The sequence below is a fragment of the Felis catus genome, chromosome A2 (genome assembly GCF_018350175.1).
Source record: "Felis catus isolate Fca126 chromosome A2, F.catus_Fca126_mat1.0, whole genome shotgun sequence".
NCBI classification, from domain to species: domain Eukaryota; kingdom Metazoa; phylum Chordata; class Mammalia; order Carnivora; family Felidae; genus Felis; species Felis catus.
The window spans coordinates 48,122,234-48,147,208 of NC_058369.1; the positions used below are offsets into that span (position 1 = coordinate 48,122,234).

Here is a 24,975-nt window from a genome sequence, read left to right on the forward strand (position 1 = left end):
AAAATAACCACTTAATGTAGTGACCATGCAGAACTGTTAAACTAATTCAGCCCAACTCCCAAACGACCTGCTTCAATGCCCAGCTTTAAAAATTGTGCTTATTTTGTAATGATACACGACATATACACCGAAAGGAATCAGAGAATATCTGGAAGGAACTTTTATTAGTATCAAATGACAAAACCAGAACAACTTAGTCATGAGTTGGATGCCCTCAATTTCAGGGAGCGCATCATGAGTGGCTGGGAAGTGCGGTGCCTCGTGAGCCTTTGAGCTGAGCGCTCTTCTCGCGGGATTTTGGGCGGGAGCGAATTTCACAGCCTTCCAAGCCAGAACGCGGCAGCAAAACGCGATTGGCTGGGGTTGCCTGTCTGGCCTTATTTAGAAAGCTCTCGAGGAACTGGGAACCTCGAGCGTGGAACCTAGAGTTTGCTTGGCGTTTTGAGGACTGGCTGCCTGGCTACACTGCGGTTCTGGTCAAGCCGAGCATCTAAAGGGACATGGAAGTTTGTCCTGCTGAGGAGGCAGTCAGGGGCGGCTCCATCTTGGGCCTACGGGTTTATTTCACCTGTGCCTTCAAACTTTTATTAACGTATTCCAAGTGCATTTGTGGAAGACGTACTGGACGGGTCAGCGTAGATGGTGTGGAGCAGGAAAGGTTCGTGCAGCCTAGTGGGTAACTTCACTGCTGCCTTCACAAGCCTGTCCTGGAGACCAGCACTTAAACAATTAACTTGTAACACGGAGGTAAGTCCAGACGGTGATGAAGAATGCGCTTTGGAGGATCAGGAGCAGGGCTGATTAATTCTTCATGGAGAGGTCAGGAAAATCATTACAGAGGAGGTAATATTTGAAATAGGTTTGGAAGTAGGAGTGGAATTTCACCTAGCAAAGATTAATGGCATTTCAGTCAGAGCGAAACATGTGGGCAAAGGCAAGGAGACCTGAAACTACGTGATCTTTTTCTTGATTTTTAAGTCTGGAAGTTTGCTTTATTGGTAATCTGAGTTTTCTGTGCCTAGGAGAAAAGGTTTTAAGAAAAAGGTGGTGGTGGGTGGGGGGCCTGGGCTGGGATAGAGAGAAAGTAAAGGTGTGTCTCCTCTGCCCCTTCCTTCCAACCGGAAGTCCTGCTGGGATGCACTTTTACCCGTCTTTGAGCTGCCTTGACTGAGCGGGGAGGGCCATGTGCAACAAACTAGGATAACCGGGTACTCGCTCCTGGAAATCCATCCCTTGAGCATGAGTGACATAAGAGACAAAGATGAAATCATTCACCAAGCCGGTTGTGTCATTAAAAATACAGTCTGTTTCTGCTTCTTAAAAGGTCGGAGCACTCAGGCTTCTACTCTTTTGGAACATAGTTTCACCTTTTCCTAACAAATTGTTTTTGTTTGCTGGGGTTAGCAAGAATTGCTTTTTGTTGTTTGCAATTCTGATAGAGTAGGGGATAAGACAAATAAAAAGGGAGGTTGAGGATGAGGTTATGTGTAACCACGCACAGAAGCTTAGAAGGCATGAGGTTATGGCTAATTCAGGGTTAAGGTGAAGGTTTGAAGCAAAATCGAAGCCAACCAAGATGGTAGAAACTACTTGGTGGAGTTTTGTCTGTTTACTTCTCCATTTGTCTATTATAAAGCCCATTTAGTGGCTCATGGTTAGAGGCATGGAACTGTATGTGAGGCTTAGGAATATATTAGGTGCCTCTATTGAATAGGTCGAATGGAGACTTGATGAATGCTGACATAATCTTCACGTTAAAAAAAAAAAGCAGCTATAAGTTTTGGTGCCGTTTAACATAACTCACTGAAATGATTTCAAAATAAAGCTAGAGATTGTGAATTAAATGTGTAATTTCTCTCAAAATTTTAGCACTTACTGGCTTTCATTTTCCTTTGACTCTTCCAGACAGACTAAATGAGTCTAAATATGACTTTCATCTTTGTTAATTTGTCTTAAATCAATTTTTGATTGAGTCATTAGTTATTAATGTCACTGTAATTTTTTCCTGCTGTTGGGATTCCAGTTTGGAACAAAAATCTCTATTCTGCTTGTCTTAAATTGTTTGAGTATTTGGTTTTTAAATAAATGCATGTATACAAGGAGGACAAACTTTTAAAACAAGTACAAATAACACAAACAAAGCTAGTTATTTGAAAACAACCTGCTACTATGTATGTATTGCAAGTTTAGAGAATAATTTACCTTAGATTTTTACAGCTGTGTTTTTTTTTCCAACAAAATTCACTAAAAAGGTAGCTGCAGGAAATAAATTCCCAGTGTAAAGGAAGTCTTTATAATAAAGGCAGTTCCTTTGTTGATTAAATGTTTTCCTTTCATAGACCATTGTTTTTCACTTAAAGAGACTGAATTGTTTTATCACATAGATTGAAGTAGACTTGGGGAGCATACTTTTATTTTATTGCATGATGTGATGAATCAACATTTTGTTGAATGCCTACTCATTATGAAAGGCTTTTACAGATGTAAAAATGAACAAGACATCATCTTGTCCTCAGCATACCTTGTAGTAGGAAGGCAAATATAAATCAATTAATTATTTTTTAAAACATTTTTTAATATTTATTTTTGAGAGAGAGAGAGACAGAGGCTGAGAAAGGTGGGAGAGTGGGGGCAGAGAGAGAAGGAGACATAGAATCCAGAGCAGGCGGCTCTGAGCTATCAGCACAGAGCACCAAATCAGGCTTGAACTCACAAACCACAAGATCATGACCGGAGCTGAAGTTGGATGCTTAACCAACTTAGCCACCCAGGCGCCCCTCAATTAATTTTAACACATGAGAATGTGACATCTCATAAGACATCCGAGAGTATACAGTAGTGATTCAGGAAAGGCTAAAAAACATTGGATTGAGGTCTTTAGAAATGACGTCTTGAAAGGAATCACATTTGAAATGGTCCTTAGAGGAAAACTTATGGAAAGGAGAATAGGCAATCTAAAAGGAGAGCCTAAAACAGGCTCTCTTTTGGTAATTACAGCCTGCCAGGTATTAGGTGAGATGGAGATTGAGGCATTTAATGGGTATTTCAGGCAAGCTTTTATTGCCATTTGCCTCACCATTTGTAGGGGAATAGATTAGTGTCACAAAATTATCACTCTAATCACCTCCCTGTTGTCTCCAGCAGTTCTACCCCAAAGTCCATGCACATTGGATTTTGCATGTAAGAAAGCAGATTTTTCCTAGCCTTGCCACAGACCAAACCCTAACAAAGTTCAAGTCAGAAAACTAAGGATACTCTTCAGGAACAAAGAGTATACAACACTGGGACTGAAACATGCAGAGATTTTTAAAAAATAATTAAAGGAAAGCTGTTTTTGTTTTGTTTTGTTTTTAATTGGGCAAAGGGACTAGGAACCTGAAAAGCCAAATGCATTTGACATGTCCCTGGATTTTGTGGGCAGATTCATGTTAAGACTTGTGATTCAGGAAGATTCATTTATCAACAAAATGTAGGTTGTATTGGAGGAGAACGATAACGGAGGTAGTTAATATTTGATGTATTTCCATTTAGACAATATCAAAACATTAAGCATCAAAGCTTAATACAGACGTCATTTTGTGCAGAATATTGTAGTTCATAATGAGTCTCTCCATGCATTTCCTTATTTCGTCCTTATACTATTATAAGGTGGAAAGAGAGCTTGCTCTTTCTAAAATAAATACTGAGATTTGAAAATAAAAAGGATTGAAGTAGTCACTGAACTAGTTTATGGTAGAAACAAATTGCTAAATTTCAAATTCAGCTCCATTTCTACTATTCTCTGCTTTTATGTCATGCAAAGATTAACATTTGTGGTTATATCCATGATAAATACTGTCTCCCCATATTCCACTGCCCTGCATAAAAAATTATTTCTGTAGATATTTAAAGTTATAGGCTAGATAATATGTGCACATTTTACACTATTCAAAATATATAAAAAACATGCACAGTGAAATAGAAGTCTCTTCTCATCTCCCCAAGTCACTTGGTTCTCCTTCACAAAAATAAATTGTTAGTATCTTATAGATTCTGCCAGAAATACTCTGTATGTTTATAAATATATATGTATACACACACACACACACACACACACACATATATATATTTAGTTTATTTATTTATTTTGTGAGAGAGAGAGAGAGAGAGTGCAGGGGAGGTACAGAGAGAGAGAGGAGAGAGAGGAGAGAGAGAGAGAGAGAGAGAGAGAGAGAGAGAGAGAGAGAGAGAATGAATCCTAAGCAGGCTCTGCAATATCAGTGTGGCTGATGTGGGGCTCAAACTCATGAACTGTGAGGTTATGACTTCAGCCAGAATCAAGACTCAGATGCTTAACCCACTGAGCCCCCTAGGCACCCCTGTTTATAATCATATTTATTTATGTGTCTTTTACACACACACACACACATACACACACACACACACACAACCTATCTTGCTTGTTTTCACTTAACAATATTTGGGACGGCATTCCATAATATTACATCCTTGTAAATGACAGAATAGTTTGCCATTGTGTGGCTGTAGCATGATTTATGTAACCAATCCCTTGTAACCACGTTTAGGGTTTTGCTGGCCTTTTGCTAATGTAATCAATGATGAAATGAATGTTTATCACTGCCTTTTTTGTGCATAACTAGTCTACCTGCGGGTGAAAATTATTTTTATTATTTAAAAACAATTTTAATGGTTATTTATTTTTGAGAGAGAGAGAGAGAGAGAGAGAGAGAGAGAGAGAGAGAGATTGAGAGAGATTGAGAATCCAGGGCAGGCTCTATGCTATTAGCACAAGGCTCCATGTGGGGTTTGAACTCATGAACCGTGAGATCATGACCTAAGCTGAAATCCAGAGTTAGATGCTTAACCAGCTGAGCCACCCAGGCTCCCTGAAAATTACTTTTAAAATGCAAGTTCTCCTATCCTTTTTAGTTAATGACGTTAGCTAAGTGAGTAAATAGCTCATTTTTATGCTGTTTTAGTAGTAATTAATATATGGCTGGTAAAACATTTTTAGCTCAGAATTGCTATTTTTCCTGTCTTCTATATGAAACCAATAAGCTCTTGTGTTCTTGTAGGGTACTCAGACTGTAGTGTAAGTCTGAGAATGATCATCACTTAGTTATCTTGGTCCTCCTAGCCTCTTTCTGCAATGGGTTGAAAGTGTATTACTTAATGCATCTCAACTTTAATATACAAAGAAGTTATCTAGAGATGTTAAAATGTAGGCTGTGCATCAGTAGATATGGTGTGGGTCCTGACAGTCCATATTTCTAACAAGCTGTAAATGTGGACCAGACCACAGAGAACTGAGCAGAAAGGATCTAGGGTGAACTGAGAAAGGGCTGATAGAAAGGTTTAGTGGGACAGTGGGCCAGAAACAAAAAGATGGGTTTTAACTTTCCTGTTCATTTGAACTATAGTTTTTCCAACTGGCCAGTGAAGTCTCAATTTATCTATCTGTTAAATTGGTATAAAAATCCTATTGTGCCCAACATACATTAGAGAGTTGAATTGAGACTTCAGTGTGAATACACTCATGTTCAAATTGTGACATGCTGGAGAGTTAAATGTGCATAGGCAATAATAGTGGTTTTGTTTGGTACCTTGCTTCTGGAAAGAGATTATTTGAGTGTAAGAAACTCCTAAATATTAGCCTGCTTTAATTAACATGAAAAAATGTAACAGCATACAAAAGTGTGAAAGTAAAGGTTTGACCTTATATGGATATGATTGCTTAGAAAAAAAAACTATAGGAAAAGAATTATTATCAGCAGTTACCTATGGGAGAAAGAATTATGGTTGCAGATTTTCCTCTTAATCTTTAAGATGGTTCCTCATAGTTTTACAGATTCCATAAATGAGTGTGTATGACTTTTATGATAAAGAAAAACAAAAGTGAAATAGATTCTAAAATGTGGTCATTCTCCTTTGGGACTTGAGATTTTAGATTCGGGATGCATTATTACTCATCATAAGAAAAAGAGATAATAATGTGTTAATACTTACTGAATTCTAATTATTATTGAATTCCACCCTCATTACTGTTCTTACAGTGTTCATATACTATATATATGTATATATATATATACACACACACATACACACACACACACACACATACATGTTCTTATGTAACTTATAGGCGTTTAGAATTGTTTAAAATTAAGTACAGTAAAAACCTTGGATTTCGGATAACTTGTTCTACAAGTGTTCCACAAGATAAGGAAATATTTATAATAAATTTTAATTTGATAAACGAGCAGAGTCTTGCAATATGGGTAGTATGGGACCCCAAATATCACATGATTACAATTGAGCCAATGATTTCTCTCTCCATCTCCTCTCTCTCTCTCTCTCTCTCTCTCTCTCTCTGTCTTACTTTGGGATTGTGGGTGATTGTCTCCCATGCTCAGATGCTTGGTCTCAGGCTTGGCGGAAATCAGATGAGTTTTCAGAATATTGGAAGGTGCCCACAACTGGCACTAGTGTATTTTTTGTCACTTCCAAGCACCTATGGACACTCCTTTGCTTTTCCATACAAGAGTAAGCTTAGGAATGTTTTGCTTCATTCTTTGTCAGGCTGCCTGCATATATAGACCCTTTCCTCCGCCAACTTATTGCCAGTTACATTAAATACATTATATGGCAAGAGCTGATTATTACTGTACTTTGGTCAAAATGTGTGCAAGGGTATACAATGGCCCTCACGCAGAAAAAGATGCCACTGAGCCCTACACAGCAGTGATTCCGTTAGTGGTAGTGAAAGTCATCCTACACAATAACCCTCCTCTCATCTCTCTCACACCAACCATGAAGATTTTCAAAGGCAAGTGCAGGTAAATTTGCTTATTTTTCTTTATATTTTGTATTTTCTTTATTATGTTGTATTATACTACAGTATTATAATCCTCTTTATATGAATATTTTTGGGTTGTGGAATGAATCATCTGAGTTTCCATTATTTCTTATGGGGAAATTTGCTTTGACATACAAGTGCTTTGGATTACAAACATGTTTCCAGAACGAATTATGCTCACAAACCAAGGTTTTACTGTGATTTTTTTCTTATTTGATATCTTTACTCTCCACAAGAATGTGAACTTCTGGAGTTCTCAGGGACTTTATTTCCCTAACTAATAAGGTTTGGGTTTGCTGGACTAAGAGTCCATGCTGGTCTTTGCTTATCAAGGCTTCCATTCAGTGCAGGATCCCGGCTTACTTGTATGTATGAGTGTGCATTTAGTACAGTCCTTGGAAGAGCTCAAATATGCCATATTTCCAATGTGAGTGTATTCTTCAGGGTCAAGAGGGTAGGTAATACAGAAAGAGAACTTAATTAATCATCTCAAATGTTGTATCTCAATATTATTGGAGTGTATAGAGAGAAAGGTGGCTGGAATAAGAGTATACAATGTGAACACTTGTAATACCTCCTTGCATTTACCTTGCCATCCTGGTGTTCGGAATAGATGTGCTCTGTATACTTCTCTGGATAAAAACAAGTCTTAAAAATTGCTTATTCTTTTTTTTTCTTATTTTTAAAGTTTATTTTTTGAGAGAGAACATGAGCAGGGGAGGGGCAGAGAGAGAGGGATAGAGGATCTGAAGTAGGCTCTGCACTGACATCAGAGAGCCTGATGTAGGGCTCTAACTCCCAAACTGTGAAATCATGTCCTGAGCTGAAGACAGATGCTTAACTGACTGAGCCACCCAGGAACTCCCCCACCCAAATTGCTTATTCTTAACATTTGAAATACCTTCAGATAGAATTAGTCGGTAAATCCAGTTGCCATTAAATTTAGAATGTTCTCCTCACACCCTTTGATGTGTTCTGAAAACTATACAGCATGAAAATGTATGGCTGAATATAAAAATTGTACTTAAGTTGTTTGTGGAAAGAGTTGAAAAAATTACTTCTATGAGGAAGCTATTGTAATTGTGACTCTCTTGTTCAAGGAAACACATTGCTCATTGGCTTTTCTGGGGCTTCTGGGGTGCTCTAGAATAGAAATAATTGCTTCCAAACCTGAGGTGTATTGACTCAGGATACTGCTGAAATTTTAATACAAAAAGAGCTTTGTGGAAGTATTTAGATGGTGAATCTTAGGTTTATAGGTCTTGAAGTGAGTTGACCAGGGGAAGAATTTTTGTGCCTATATTTAAATTTGTGGTTTACAGTAGAATAGAGGAAGGAAACTTGAAGGTTAAAAAAGTAGAAGAAAATTTATAGGGCTATTTCTTTGAAACCCTGCAAGCTCCAAACAGAAGGCTTCAAGCAGTAGAAGGTGCCTTTGCATTCCTTTTAGTATCTTCTGCAGTGGGAATCACTTTGAATTTAATTCAAAAATGAGTTTTAACTAGAGTGTTTCATTTAATTAGCAGCATAAGGGATATTAAGAGTGCTAACATATTATTTTAACGAGAAGAGATAGACCAGCTATCCAAAGAATACCAGAGAGTGGACTCCATATTTCAAAGCCAAATTATATATATTTTTGGTATCTATCACAATGTCAGAGTTTCTATGGCCTTTAAATTTCCATAAGAATTATGGATTATTTTTATTATGATGGTATGAATCTTCTGGGCAGTAAAGCCTTCACAATCCATAAGACACAATAAAATTCTTTCGTTTTTTCTTTTTCCTGAAAATCTTCCATTAAATTCAATAGACCTTTCTCATACTCTTTAAACATCTAACAAGATGTTGGTGGTTGTAATTGCTTTGAAGATAAGTCATTTGTATTAACCCACTTCAATTTGCTGCTGGTACAGTTTCTGTTGAAGAGTATACAAATTAGAATGCAAGATAATCATCTCCTCCTAACCTATTCAGCAAAATAAAGTTTTAAACCTTAATGGAAGTTGTAGATAGACTTAGTCTTTATAGCTTTTTTAAAAAGAAGGATTTTAAAGAACATATTTACTGTATGTGTCAAACTGAGATAATAATCTTACCTCCTTATTACTGTTTTTACGACATTAAATGAAATAGAATAAGTATATCAGTTGGGATTGTCTTCAGCAGCAAGCAATTAGAAAACCAGATAAATTGTGGTTTAAATACATAAGTACTTAACTTTTCTCATATAACAAGAAATCTAGCAGGCTGACTGCTGTAGGTGTTCAGTGATGCCATCAGAGACCCAGCTCTTCTAGCTGTCTCCTTTACCATCCCAGACTATGGCTTTTGACTTCATATTCTAAACATGGATGCTTCACTTCCTGATGCTGTATGTGTCTTTCAAACAGAAATAATGGCAGAGTAAAGGAAAAAAGCAGTGATGCCAGTCTGTTGTCTTCAGAAATTTTGCTAGATGCTCCACCAGTTGATTTCCACTAACCTCTTAACAGTAAGAAGTAGGCCATTTAGACTTCTCTTGTTACAGGTTAGTTTTCCAGTCTCCAAATAGAGAAATAAGAAGACGGGAGTTGAAAGTGGCTTTCAGATATTAAATCAGCCCAGAGCCTGGCACAGTTTTCACTAATGTGTCAGATGCTTATTATGACAATCATGTTGATGACAGTGGTGTTTGTAACTCTACTATTAATTGAAAACAGCAGTGTCTTAATTCAGACCTGTTATCAGATAAAATATACTCATGATTTTAAGTAAGAATATTAGGTAAACAATAATAATATAATAATGTATATTGAATGCTTACTAAGCAGTAGTCATTTTTCTAAGCATTTTATTTTCATTAAACAAATCTTCACTATAACCTTATGATGTAGGTAAGGTAATTACCTTATGGATCAGTGGGCCTTCCAGATAATATGACAGTGACATAGCTTGGATTTTACATCCAGGCCATCTGGATCTCAAGTCCCTACTATTAATCCCTACACTAAATTGTGTTATAAGATATCCTGTGACTTAAAAATTCTTAGAACTTTCGTGTATAACGTAAGAAATATGTTACTCAAAACTTACCCCATCAGTGGAAAAACTGAGGCCCTGAGAAGGAATAGAGGTAGACAAGGTCGCTGAGCTTTTTCAGTTAAAAATGGCTTGTGCATGGGGGCTCCTGGGTGGCTTAGTCAGTTAAGCACCTGACTGTTGGTTTCTGCTCAGGTTGTGATCCATGGTTCATGAGTTTGAGCCCCATGTGGGGCTCTGTGCTGACAGTGTGGAGCCTGCTTGGGATTCTCTCTCCCCCTCTCTCTGTCCCTCTCCTGCTTGTGTGTGCATTTGTGCTTTCTCTCTCTCTCTCTCTCTCTCTCAAAAAATAAACATTTTGAAAAAATAGCTTGAGCATGAAAGTGAAGGTCTTTACATATAGTTAGTTCTTTTCTCCACAGTACATGGCATTCTCACTTAACTCCCAGCTCAACTGTGAATGGCCACACCCATTACCAGAATGATTAGTTATTGTCTTAAGTTTACTTAAAACCTAAAAAACCCCAATTTTTTTAATCAGGTTGTTACTATGAGAGTATTTCATCAAGTACCTTATTAAAGAATTAAGTCTTTGGATGAAAAACAATGTCTGGCAAGATCCTTTCATAGGTGACATGTGTAATCTAAGTTTTGTCATATCAAAAGGACATAAAATCAGACTGCCTCAATATTAATGGTGCTAAGTTAGGTCATATGAAGTAATTTGCACCAACAGATTTTTCTGTTTCAAAGCTATGTTTTTTTCTTTGTAATGAATAAGTACCCTGGAAGGAGTGGAAGATTTCTTGGTACTAGACTAACAGCAAGTCCTATAACAACCTTTCGTCTAATAGTTTTAGCATCTGTTAGTTGTCCATTCCTTGATCAGTGATTCCTTGGGCATTGTAGAATGGTGATTTTCTAATTTTTTCTTTCCATCATAGAATGGTGATTTTCTAATTTTTTCTTTCCATCTACAGTTATTGACTGGAATTTCCTATAAAAAAGCACTTTTTCTCATCAACTTGGGATAAAATACAGTTCCTCCTTAAAAAAACAAAAAACAAAAAACAGGCTGACGGGGTGCCTGGTTGGCTCAGTCGTTAGTGTCCAACTTGGGCTCAGGTCATGATCTCCTGGTTCATGGGTTCCAGCCCCATGTTGGGCTCTGTGCTTGACAACTCAGAGCCTGGGCCTGCTTCAGATTCCATGTCTCCCTCTCTCTGGCCCTCTTCCACTCTTTCTCTCTCTTTCAAAAATAAACATTAAAAAAAAGTTTAAAAACAGGCTGAATGCTTATTTCCATTTGATTAGAGATTTTCAAAGTAAAAAGTTGATGTAATAATCACCGTCAATGAATTGAAAAGTTTTAATTTTTTGTTTTTGCTGTTTCTCTCCCTCTTTTTTCTCTTTTTTCTCTTTTTTCTTTTTCTTTTTCTGAGAGTATTTTGTAGACCTGTGAGATTTTATTGATTAAATGCATTAGAATCAATTAAATTTCCAGGACCTACAAGGAAGAATGAACACACTTCAGGTGTAGAGTATTCTTCAAAACATCTGTTTTAGACTGTCTAGAAAGTCACCATAATAAAATAAGCAACCAAATGTAGACTTGACATAGAATAATAAAAACCAGAGAGACATAAATTTTAATGCGTGAGTTTGAGTTGTAATTCAAATGGGTAAATTTTGAACGTGGACAGTATGTTAGGTATTAGGGAAAATGGTTGTTAATTATTTTCATGATGTGATAATGGTATTTTGGTCATGTAAGAGAACGTCTTTATTTTAAGAGAAGCATTCTAAAGAAATTAAGGGTGAAGAATCTTGATGCCTGCAGATTAGATACAATTCTGTAAAAGAAAAGTTTGTAAACATATAGTCAAACTAGAAATAGAAAATATGGCAGAATGTTAAATGTTGAATTTATTTGTAGAGTTTACTGGTCATCATTATATTATTAATGCAAACTTTCTCCATGAGAAAATTGATCAGATGTTTTAGGGGAAAATAAATGACAGTGGATCCTTTGAAAATGTAGAGTACCATCTTATTCTTGAATTCTAGAGCAGTGTTTTCTGAAATATTTGTTCTGCCAGAAGGATTGGCTCAATATTTAGGAAGAGACATCTGGGCCTCCTTTATTCCTTTTAAATAGGGCAACTCGATTTCATTCTGATTTATATTTTGGGAGTCTGCTTGAAATCTTATTTGAACAAAGGCTTCTGGTGACCTTGAAAAAAATTATAATATCCTAGAAAAGCAGTCTTAACATTAGTCACAAGTTCCTTCATGAAATTGTCCCAAAGTGCCCAGGTTTTGTAAAATTTGGCAATTTAATAAAACCAATATTTTGCATACCTGGTTGCAAGTCTATTAACGGGGTTTGGAAGGGCCAGATGGGAAATATTTTAGTCTCTGTAGGTTGTATAGTTTTGGTCACGATTACCCAACTCTGTCTTTTTAGTGGGTGGAGCAGCACAGAAAACAGAAAGTGATGTCTGGTTGTATTCTCACAAAACTTTCTAAAACATTTGGGAGTTCTGATTAAACCTGCAAAAATAGTGTACAGACCCCTGTCAATCACATCAAATGTATTTATCCTATTATGAAAATAAAAGGAGGTGTTTTTTGATGTGGTACAGTAATGCATCTTCTCGCAGGACCTATGCATATTGTTAAAGAAAAAAAAAGAGCCTGACAATAGTTAAAGCAGTAAAAACAGATTTTAATCAGGAACTATTGCAAAAGGGGAAAAGAGACTTAGTATAGAACTCAGTTCAATTCTGAATTCAACATGAAAAAGGGGGAATTTATAAACAAGAAGCAAGGTTGGGATTGGTGGATGGAAAATTACTAAATGGACACATTATGGGTAAAAGGGGATTCTGCCCTGAACAGTTTTGACAGTATTCTTGCTGAAGGCAGGTGAGGGTGATCAGACATTACCTAGAGGGTGCTGGATAATGAGGAATTTTATCAGATACCAAGGTGGAGGATTCTGACTAAACTGAGACTTAGCTGGATCCTTGCTAAAACTGGGTTCTTGAGTACATGCCTAAAGTCAGGTCCTAGTCAGTCTCAGAAGAGCTTGTCTAGAGTTGAGTCAAGGAGAGTCTTTGTCAGCCTGCCCCCTTCTTCCTGTGGAAATTTCTCTCCCCTTCTCTTAACTGTTTCTAATTTTTCATTTCTCCCCTTAAACATCACATGCCCAGGAGAGATTCCTTAATTAGGTCAAATCCCAAACTGCCGTGTTTCTTTCTTATTCCTAATAATTATATATTTATATGATTAGCTGATTAATTGTTAAGGTTGATAATTAATGTTCATCTTCTAGGATATAAGTCATTGATGACAAGAACAATTTCTGTATTACTGTGGTGTCGTTTGTTAGTTAACTGTTCTCGTTTTTGCCGCCTTTCTCACTGTTTCATCCCCAGTCTGGCAAGGTACCTAGTACTTAGTAAGCACTCAAGTATTTGTTTAATGGATTAATCTGCTATTGTTCAGAATTAGTTGCTGTTATAACATCAATGTGAAGAATAAGACAAGTTTAAAAAATATGGTTAATGAACACATTCATTTATAAGCTGTGTTATTTTTCTTTACTAATCCATTGTCTTTTAAATGCTAGTAAAACCAGAGCATAATAAATAAGGTATAAAGCCTCTTATTTAACATTGTAAAGATTTAGCTTGATGTCTTTGAGAATGTTCTAATTTCTCACCATGTTTGAAAGTTGTTTAAAGCATAAGTAATGAAGTAGCCAGATGAATTTTCTTGACTGACATGTAACTTAAGTCATTTGGGTCCCCTTTTTTTTGAGACCTTGGGCTTATTTATTGTGTTATTTCACAGGCACCTGGATGGCTCAGTTGTTTAAATCTTCAACTTTGGCTCAGGTCACGATCTCGTAGTTCATGGGTTCAAATCCTACATCGGGCTCTGTGCCGACAGCTTGGAGCCTGGAACCTACTTCAGATTCTGTATCTCCCTCTCTTTCTGCCCCTCCCCTTCTCTCTCTCTCTCTCTCTCTCTCCCTCAAAAATGAATAAACCTTTAAAAAATTTTTTATTGTGTCATTGCAGAGTCTAAATTGTATAAAGTGGTCTTTCAGGACCCCTAACATCTTGTCTCAGTATTTAATCCTAGTAATTAACTACTTATTTTTTTATTCTACCACACAAATCTGCTTTTGTCAAAATGATTTATTTTGGATTTTGGATCTCATTTTTAGGTTTTTCTGACTGTGACTTTCTATACTCTTAAATTTTTTAGTGAGTTTATTGCTTTAATTACCTTACACTTTCTACATTAACTGCTCCTTTTTCCTGTAACTTTTTTCCAAACAAAACATAAATTGAGTTTACATAATTATTTTATTTTCCCACAACTCTCATGTAGTATATACTTTGTAGTGAACATTTAATAAAAATATTTGGATATTAAGATGCTTTGGGAGGGAGATCTAGATGACATTAATTGCTCCCATATACAATTTATATAATAAATGTTCCTTACCAACGTGGGCCACCCTATAATTAAACCATAATTTGGTCAGAGTATTTTCCATTCAGTTTAACTTACATAACTATTTATCTGTTGATTTTTTATGCTAAAAAATTATTTTTCATGTTCATTTATTTATTTTGAGATAGTAAGCATGCAAATGTAGGAGGGGCAGAAAGAAAGGGAGAGAGAGAATCCCAAGCAGGCTCTGGGCTGTCAGCGCAGAGCCCAGTGTGGGGCTCCATCTCATGAACCATGAGATCATGACCTGAGCTGAAATCCAGAGTTGGTTGCTTACTGACTGATCCACCCAGGTACCCCTTGATTTTTATATTTTTAATTAAAGTTAACTAAGATTTCATGTTGGTACCTTGGAGGACATAGAGCATCTATAAAGGTAGCTTTTTACAGTTAATCTGCTTAAGATTTGGTGTTAATCAGATGAGGGGTGATTAAGATACTTCCTCAAAATAAAGTTTATATTTGTTTAGAAACAAGAAACCTATCAAAATGAAGGGAAAAGGTCAGTCTCATTAAACTGAGCTCAGTCCAAATGAACTAAATTTCATTTTCTACCACACTTATTCTTCTTTACTTAGTAGAAAAATGAAAATGTATTTCTTGTTGTATCCTAATGGAGCATGAAAAAAAAAAGGAAGACAAAACCCAAAGCAGTTTATTTTCATATTCAGCCACTGAGATGAGGTGATTTATCTCTGACTTAAGCTATTTTACTGATTGGGGATGGGTTGGGTGTGGGGCAGAGGGTCTAGATTAATGCTGTTGTTGAGTTATTCTAAAATGATTTAAACTTTATTGAGTTCTGGTTTCAGAAGAGCGCTTTATTTTTGTTGACTCAGATTCTGTATCTAAAGAGAAATTAAAGTGATAATTTGAGGCGATTTTTCTGAATAATTCAAGCCAAAGCACTCACTAGGTGAGAATAGTATAGTCTTGAGGTAATTGGTAACTCTTTGATCCTTGCATTTGAAGAGAAACTTTAATGCTTTCTTATTTTTGACAGAGAGAGAAGGGCAGAGAGAGAAGGACACACAGCATTGGAAACAGGCTCCAGGCTCTGAGCTTTTAGCACAGAGCCCAACGCTGGCCTTAAACTCATAAATCGAGAGATCATGACCTGAGCTGAAGCCAGACGCTGAACCGACTGAGCCACCCAGGCGCCCCAAATTTTCACTAACTTAAAGCTAACTGCATCCTTTAGTCAACCTAAACAAGGCTTGTCTTTTCCGTTTAAAGATTCCATATGGACTACCCTGTTTGTTTGCTACTAGCATTCTTTTCCTCTAGAATCCCCTCTGCCTAATTTCTACATAGTTAAATCCAGTCTATCTTTTTTACTCCTACTTTTTTTTTGAAGTTGCCTGTGACTTCCCATATCTAAATAATCCTTACTTCCTAAGAAGTGTAATGCTTTTATTAAATCACTGATTCCCTGAGCTTGTAATGTAATGCAGAGATGCAGTTTGCCAACAGACCCCTCTCACACACACATAAAAATACGGGGATCACCTAGTGTTGATAATATTCTTTTAAGGCTCATTTCTGATGAAACAATAACTGAATATCCTCATGACTTTATGAACTACATTTCATCAACAAAATTGTAATGGAAAATGGAAAATACAGTTTTCAATATAAAAAAAAATCTTAGTGTTGTTCTTATTATTGTTGTCATTCTGCTGTAGACCAGTGAGAACTTTATCATAGACTAGCTCTGATCTGTTTTTCTTTCTTTCTTTCTTTCTTTCTTTCTTTCTTTCTTTCTTTCTTTCTTTCTTTCTTTCTTTCTTTCTCTCTCTCTCTCTCTCTCTCTCTCTCTCTCTCTCTCTCTCTCTATCTCTCTGTCTCTCCCTGTCTCCCTCCCTCCCTCTTTCACTCTTTCTTTCTCGTAAGAGTAAAGCCTGTTTTTGGTTTTACTGAAGGTTCATATAGTACATGACAGTTCATAAACTGGTTTTAGAATTAATGGTATTTTATGTTAGGTTTTTGTATTGTTAATGATTTTATCTTCCCAGAAGGGTTACTGTCCTTATCTTCATTTTCTATCACTGGAAGCCATGAACAATGATTTGTGCTTCTGCATACTCTTCTGTGTCATCATGGTACCTTGCATGAGGCAGGAGCTCAGCTAATGTGGGTTAAAGCTGGCGTGCAAATACTGACTGTGAGGGAATGATATTTGACTTTTTGGTCAAAAATATGAAATATATGCTATAAGCTGCCTGAGAAATAAGATAAACTTATTCAGTCAATCAGAGCTCTCTGATACCAACACATAAAGAACACTGTCGAAAGTCAACACACTTCTGCTATATGCTGCCTGAGAAAATAAATTCCCATTTTTCATATCTTTACAATGGGAATAACAATTGTTCACAAAATTTTGTATCAAAGAAATGAAATAAATATATGAAAGTCCTTTTCAGCTATAATTTGACATTCAAAGTATTACATATATAATAAGGTGAATGAAATAAAGCAAATATTAAGGAAATACATTAATAAATCACACTAATGATTTTCTTTTTAATGATTTTATTTGGGCAATAGCCTCATGCTTTACAATTTACAAAACAGTTGTTTCACAGGAAAATGGTGGCTTTTTATTTTGTATCCGTTCCATAACATGGTTTCTATTTGAGTTTGCCATGTTTCTAGCAGTTTTTGAGAAGCTAAACTGGTACATTTGGTGTTGCCATAGCCTAGGAAGAAAACCAAGTGCAAGGAAATAGGTATTGAGATAAGAATAAAATACGATTCCTTCTTTACATTTGTTCATTAAAGCTTTTTTAAAAATTTTAGTTCCGTAAGCTGTTTTTCAGATGTCATTAAAATTAATGGCTACTGGGTATAGAACTTAACATAAATGGCCTTTGGGAAATTCAAAACAGTGTATATCTGCCTTAGTTGGACCCAAACCGGGTTTTAAAAACATTGGTTGGGGCACCTGGATGGCTCAGACAGTTGAGCATCTGACTCTTGATATGGGCTCAGGTCATGATCTCATGGTTCATGGGAGATCTGCGCTGATAGCGTAGAGCCTGTATGGGATTCTCTCTCTCCCTCTCTGCTCCTCTCCTTCTCACTCACGCTCTCTTTCTCCCTCTCAAAATAAATAAATAAATAAATAAACAAATTAAAAACATTGGTTAGAAAACTGCTTTGCAACCAGTGCTGTTTGCGATTAACAGCTTAGTTTTAAAATTTACTCTGAAGTAATGTTTATTAATCTTTCTCCCTGAATATGTGGTGGCGGTGGTGGTGGTGGTGCTCATGGTGGTGATGATTTTGGTATCTGCCTATGTCCAGATTTGTTGGGATGAATAGATGTATTAGCTACAGTTTCCTGAGAAACAGAACCAATATGGTGTTTACACAACCAAACAATTAATTCTAACACTACTTGGAGATAGTGTCTGATCCGACAGGTTAAAGGCTCAGTCCCACAAAACTGAGTTCAGAAATCAGTTGCAACTTTAGGTTGTTAACTGAGCTGCAAATTGGCCAGCTTTAGATCACGGATTCCAGTAACCCCCTCCTTGGGTTCATTTAATTTGCTAGAGCAGTTCACAGAACTCAGGGAAACATTTTACTTAGTAGGTTGCTGTTTTTTTTTTTTTTATTTTTTTTCAACGTTTATTTATTTTTTTGGGACAGAGAGAGAGCATGAACGGGGGAGGGGCAGAGAGAGAGGGAGACACAGAATCGGAAACAGGCTCCAGGCTCTGAGCCATCAGCCCAGAGCCCGACGCGGGGCTCGAACTCACGGACCGCGAGATCGTGACCTGGTTGAAGTCAGACGCTTAACCGACTGCGCCACCCAGGCGCCCCAGTAGGTTGCTGTTTTATTATAAAATGATATAACTCAGGAGTACCCATATGGAAAAGATGCATAGAGCAGGGAATTTGGGAAGAGGTGTAGAGAGCTTCCATGCCCTTCTTCTCAAATTTGTATGAGTGTACCAGCCCAGAAGCTCTCCAAACTTCCCTTCTTTTTTGCGTTTTAATGGGGCTTCATTACATAAGCATGATTGAATAAATCATTAGCGTTTGTGACTGTTTCAACCTCCAGTCCCTCTCCCGCCCTGGAGCTCAGGGAAGTGAGACTCAATGTTTGAGCTCCCCACTCACATGGTTGGTTCCCCTGGAAAGCAGCCCTCATTTTTAGGTGTTTTCCAAAGTCACCTCAGTAACATAAACTCAGGTTTAGTTGACAGAAGTTTGTTAGGAATATCCAGACACTTTTATTACTCATCACTTAGGAAGTTTTCAGGGTTTTAGGAGCTCTGTCACAGAAACTGGGATGAAGACAAACTATGTATTTCTTACAAATCACAATGTCACAGTGGATATCCTATATGTAAAGAGGCTTACAAAAAGGAATTGCCTCATGTGATTATGGAGGGTGGCAAGTCCAGAATCTATAGGGTGGGCCAATAGTCTGGAGACCATGAGCGCTAATGTTTTAGTTCCGAACTGAAAACTGTCAAGCTGGAGGCTCAGGAAGGCTGATGTTCCAATTTGAGTCTATAGACATTCTGCTGTGGAACCAGGAGCCATGTTGCAGATGAATTTTGAAGACATTCTTGTAGAGAATTCTCTCTATCACAGAGCAAGCAGGTCTTTTTGTACTTTTCAAGCCTTCAGCTAACTGGATACAGGCACACCTACCTCATGGAAGGCAATCTGCTTTACTCCATGTCCACCAACGTAAGTGTTAACCTCATCTAAAAACACCTTCACAGAAACACCTAGAATGATTTTTGATAAAATATCTGGATACCCCATGGCCCAGACAAGTAGACACATAAAATGACAAGTAGACACATAAAATTAACCACCATTATAAAGTAATGTATGATTTTGTAGGGGGCATGTTATATATCTGCCATAAATAATTAATGAAATATCTAATTTTCCAGCACCACAATTCTTAGGCCAGTTCGAGATGACACAAAATCATGTTTTGAATGATAGTCTGGTATTTGGATGAGTAAATTCATTTTGAAGAGAAAGTGTGGCAATTTTGTCTACATGGCGTTTTACAGTTTGCAAGGCACTTTCACATGCATTAGCACTTTTGATTAATCAGCACCGTATTTTTTAAAGCTTTGGCTGCAGGTCTTGCTACCACATTATTGACAATGTGTAACACAAGCAAAATGAAGCCAAGGGTCAAATAATTATGCAATGAACCTGGTCGATAACATAAGCCAATATGAGTATGAGCAATTTAGCCAAACACAGTCCTGTCTTTAATTGAAACTTCTTTCATCTGAATTATGTGGACAAATGCTTCATTTTGACTGTGCTATTTTGCGGAAGATTATGATACCTACATTGTAACAGCTTCTTATTCACTTTGGAATTTTCAACATCTAGAATCATTACTGGAGCATAGTAGTTAAAAGTATTTTTGGTGATAGTGAAGCAATTCATGATCAAGTTAAACTCTCCTTAAATAAGCTCTAGACCTAAAATAATACTAGTTCAGATGTGTGTGAGTACTTGTTCACTTGTTGCTAAATTGCTAAGCAATGTCTCCTTCTGCTTCCCATTTGATTTCCTTTGTAACCTTTTCCAGTTTGGGTTTGAAACACCTACCGTTTTAGAATGAGCCATGGTCTCTGGGTGTCCACTTAAGTAGCTTCTTTTTATTCAGTGTCTCTCTGACCAGCACACCTCACTTCTCTCTCTGTCTTGCTGCATTTGTACTGATTTATACTTTACATTTGTGCTTAAGTCCTTCCCGGTGGCCTTCTGTCTGTAAGCTTTCCTGTGTTCATTTTACACATTGCTTTCATGAGTATCTTTCCAAAGCATGAGAATTACCATTACTGTACTACTCAAAATATTTAACGGGTTTAAAAAATAATACTACAGTGTGAGGTAGGGACATATTCATAGTAATAGGGCAACACTTCTGTTACCAGTAGTGGACACAATATTGGTACACATTTCACGAGATGATAAAGCCCTGAACTTTTTGCCCTTAGAATCATTGAGTTATATCTGGCTAAAAGCAGGATATATTCCAGAAGCCGAGTTAATACTGATCTAGAAGTAAGGGGTCGACTCACCCCTACAATGAAGTGGATAAGAATTATGAGTCAGGAATAAAGAACGACATTATGTTGTTGTATGAGCTGATATACTCAATGATCTGATCTGTGGTAGTGATGACCTACCATACTAAAGTATACTGTGGACTCCAATGCGGATATGAAAATGTTTGAATAACACCATAACCTGCTTTGCCATATCCCTGCTATAGTTTCTTAACATAGATAGATAGATCTTAACATAGATAGATTTTAACTGAATTTTTAATTATACCTCAGTAATGTAATCACGTTTCCAAAGCCAAAACTAATGTCATGAAGAATTTATAGTCACCGAAATCATTATTCTCAGTGGAATTCTTCTTTTGTTTGTTTGTTTATTTATTTTAGAGAGAGCATGCATACTCATACGGGTGTGGTGGGAGGGACAGAGAGAGGGAGAGAGAGAGAATCCCAAGCAGGCTCTGCACTGTCAGTGCAGTGCTTGACACAGAGCTTGATCCCATGAACTTTGAGATCATGACCTGAGCCGAAATCAAGAATCATACGTTTAACCAACTGAGCCACCCAGGCACCCCAACTTCTCAACGGAATTCTTAATTTTGTGTTGCTTTCCCCCTATCACTAGAACCATAAAATAACAATTTCACTTGTTATATCAGCTACACTTTATCCTATAGTATTTATGTGTCCTCAGTTCTTCCTCCTTACAATATTTGACACCTTTTATGATCCCTGAGGAATTTTCATTTTATCATAAGATTCTCTGTTGCTCTCCCAGCCCACCCTTGTTCAGCCTCTAAAATTCTTCATGTCAACTGGGTAAAAAGCCAAGAACTGATCACTTTGTGCCTTTATTGCTGTGTGAGGAAACACAGGTTCAAGAACAACATTGCCTGACTTTGAACTTCTATGGCTTCAATAAGCACCTGGAATATCTGCTCAGCTCCACTGGAGCAATTCTTCACATTGAAACTAACTCTTCAGGGGATGCCATGGTGGCTCAGTCCAGTGAGCCTCCGACTCTTGGAGAACCAAGAGTCATGATCTCATGATTTGATATTGAATCCAACTCCGCTGCATGCTGACAGAGCAGAACCTGCTTGGGAATTCTTCCTCTCCCTCTCCATCTGCCCCTGCCCCACCCCACCCCACTCTCTCTCTCTGTCTCAAAATAAATAAATAAACTTGAAACAACCATCCTCCCCTCCAAAAACAAAAACAAAAACAAAAAACTAACCTCCTAGTTTTTCATAATTCAAGTAGAAAGTTAAGTATCTTATTTGTTACTGAATATAGCATGGAATGTCAATAAGCCAAACACCAGATCAAGGCAGAAATAATATAGCATGTCAAGCAAAAGAAAAAAAAATGTTTTTTCAAGAGAGACTACTGTTGTCTCCCAAGTTTATTATTGCAATTGATCACATTTATGAAAATAACAGTTATAACACAAGTAAGATGGTTACAATATAATGTAAAGTATTCTCTCCATATACTATTTGACAACTTTATTTCCCCTACAAACTGGTGTTATGGTGCACATAAGTTATCCTGTGGCAGGATACCACTGGTGGGTTATGTTACTATGTTATTTGTCATAAGAATAACAATAATGTTGCAGACTATTGAAATATCTAAATCCTACTGGAAAAAAAAATGACTTCTGCTAGGCCAGCTGTATTTTCCATACTCATCTTGACCATTATTTCTCATTATTAGTTTTTTGGGAAGATTATTCTTCAGCTGACAGGCTTTCAGAACTGTAATTTGGAGTAACAAAACTAGTAACAAACTACTACATTTAAATGTTGTAGCACAGAGTCCATTCTCTTCATTTCACATCACAAACATTCTCTTCAAATAAAAAGAATTATTCTGGGCTTGAAATGTTTGTTTGTTCCTGATAGACTGGACACCTTAGGAGTAGTGGCTATTTAAATTTTAAGATGTAAATGTTATAAATGTACTTGATGATGCTGAAGACCAATAATGAGGTTTTGAGCTTTTATTACATCTACTTTTGTGTATTTCTTTAATTTTCATAACCAGATGAACAAATAGAGTCTTAGATACTTACCTATAATTGCATGAGCAATGTATGAGCCAATATGTCTGAATTTAGAGATCCTTCATAGAATCCCTTTCTCCCTTCCTTCCAGTATAATTGGCATGCAGCATTATATTAGTTTTAGGAATACAACATAATGATTTTTGTATATATTGAAAAATAATCAGCGTAAGTTTAGTTAACATCTGTCATTGTATGTAGTTATATAATTTTTTTTGTCTTGAGAACTTTTAGGATTTACTCTCAGTATGCAATATAGTATTGTTAAATATAGTTGCAATGCTGTACATTACATCCTCATATTTCATATTAGTTTATTTTATAACTGAGGTCAGACCTCTTGACTTTACCAACGTGGCATACCTTCTACCCTCTGCCTCTGGCAACCACCAGTCTGTTTATACCTATGTTCTTGACCTTTTTTTTTAGATTCCACATTTAAGTGGTTCACATGGTATTTATTTTTCTCTTTCTGAGTTATTTCATTTAGCATAATGTTACTGCAAATGGTAAGATTTCATCCATTTGTGGCTGGATAACATTCTGTTATGTATGTATGTGTGTATGCACGTGTATACCACATTTCCTTATCCATTCATTCATCAGTGTTTACTTACATTGCTTCCATGTCTTTGCTATTGTTAATAATGCTGCAATGAATTTAAGGGTGCATGTGTCTTTTAAGTTTGTTTGTTTTCTTCAGATAAATACTCAGAAGTGGAATTGCTGATTCATATGGTAATTCTGTGTTAAATTTTTTGAGGACACTCCATACTGTTTTCCACAGTGGTTGCACCAATTTATTCTTCCACCAGCAGTGCACAAGGGTTCCCTTTGCTCCATATCTTCGCTAACACGTTTGTTCTTGTCTTTTTGATAATAGCCACTCTGTAGGTGTGAGATAATAGCTCACGTGCTTCAATATGCATTTCCCTGATGAAGAGTGATGTTGACCATCTTTTCATGTATCTGTTGGTCATCTGTATATCTTTGGAGAAATGTCTATGCAGATCCTCTGCCAGTTTTGAGTTGGGTTGTTTGTATTTTTGCTATTGAGTTCTATGAGTTATTTTTATATTTTGAATATTAACCTCTTATCGGGTATATGATATTCAAATATTTTCTCCCATTTAGTAGGTCGCCTTTTCATTTTGTTGATAATTTCCTTTGCTGTGAAGAAGCTTTTTAGTTTGATGTAGTTCCAGTTGCTTATTTTTGCTCTTGGTGTCAAATCCAAAAAATCATTGCCAAGAGGGATATCAAGGAGCTTAGCTTACTGCCCATGTTTTCTTCTAGAAATTTGATGGATTCAAGTCTTACTTCCAAGTCTTTAATCCATTTTGACTTAACTTTTTGAATCACTTACATTCTTTTTGTTTTGTCCAAATGAATGAGACTACCCTCTGCATAGGTTTATTATGACAACTTCCTAAGCCTGCCATTTTGTCATGCTCCTTGAAAGAGAGGTCTTAAAGGTGGGTTAGCCGTAGGGAGCATTACAATGAAACTGTTCATTAGCAAGTATAAATTACTGGTTGTACATCTGGGTGAATAGAGTAAGCTACCAAGACTTATTCCAGTGGTGGCATTCCATATGGCTGTTTCATGCCATGGTACATTCATATCCATAAATTAACATGGTTATGGAAGCCAGTAGGGAAGGAACCGACCAAACCTAAGCACATGCATGTAAGAGCAGGTGTCCCATTAACATTTTATGTCAGTCATATGTCAGGCCAATTTTACATTTAGTTCTGGTCTTCATCTGCCTCATCTTTATAGGAAAATATAATCCTGATGCCCCTTAGCATTTTACTATCTAGTCTGAGCCTCTTAATCTCTATTTTCCACATTCAGCATACTTGTTTTCTGGAGCAGCGTATGTAGCTTACAAAAACATATTGTTACATATAATTAAAGATAACTAATTATGTAAAACAATACTGTATGTGTAATGAAGCTAGGCATGCGTGACAGAAATCTAGAAGCTTAAAGTCTACAAAAGTGCCTTGAGAAAGATGTACCATTACTATTTGCATTTTTAAACTGTAGGTGTCATGCAGATTCTACTGATATTTTGAGTAGTTTAGAAAAAGCATGTAGAAATGAGGACACACAAAAATAAAATTGAAGCCAAAGAAGAAAAGAAACACATACTGGATAAGAGAAATTCTATTTCATTTTGATGAAGTGTTTTCGAAGTCCTAGGGAGACTTTTTCTTCTAACCTCCTATGTTATATTTATCTCCTGGGTTTCTGAGGTAACCAAGAAGAAAAAGAAGATAAGAGGAGAGAACAGAGAGATATATTTTCTTTTCTCCTTGAAGTCTGTTTCTTGGGTACATATGAATGCAGCACAATGGCCAAAAGAATCATAACATTTTAAGAGCAAGTGGATTTTAAAAGAAAAGATAAATAGCGTCTTTCCCAAG

General features: G+C 36.7%; 1 protein-coding gene across 1 annotated transcript in view; it reads left to right on the forward strand.

The window, feature by feature from the left end:
* The first annotated feature begins 320 nt into the window (after positions 1 to 320).
* The window catches only part of GRM7 (glutamate metabotropic receptor 7), a 1,171,176-nt gene continuing 1,146,521 nt past the window's right edge, over positions 321 to 24,975 (forward strand). The window contains exon 1 of the transcript XR_006594805.1: positions 321 to 747. The gene's annotated coding sequence lies outside the window, so the exon portion shown is untranslated. The remainder of the gene's footprint in view (positions 748 to 24,975) is intronic.